We start from the raw sequence: 509 nt of genomic DNA on the forward strand, positions 1-509 counted from the left end.
CCCTAACCCTAACCCTAACCCTAACCCTAACCCTAACCCTAACCCTAACCCTAACCCTAACCCTAACCCTAACCCTAACCCTAACCCTAACCCTAACCCTAACCCTAACCCTAACCCTAACCCTAACCCTAACCCTAACCCTAACCCTAACCCTAACCCTAACCCTAACCCTAACCCTAACCCTAACCCTAACCCTAACCCTAACCCTAACCCTAACCCTAACCCTAACCCTAACCCTAACCCTAACCCTAACCCTAACCCTAACCCTAACCCTAACCCTAACCCTAACCCTAACCCTAACCCTAACCCTAACCCTAACCCTAACCCTAACCCTAACCCTAACCCTAACCCTAACCCTAACCCTAACCCTAACCCTAACCCTAACCCTAACCCTAACCCTAACCCTAACCCTAACCCTAACCCTAACCCTAACCCTAACCCTAACCCTAACCCTAACCCTAACCCTAACCCTAACCCTAACCCTAACCCTAACCCTAACCCTAACCCTA

Source organism: Netta rufina (assembly GCF_964035555.1).
Source record: "Netta rufina genome assembly, chromosome: 23".
Classification (NCBI taxonomy): Eukaryota; Metazoa; Chordata; class Aves; order Anseriformes; family Anatidae; genus Netta; species Netta rufina.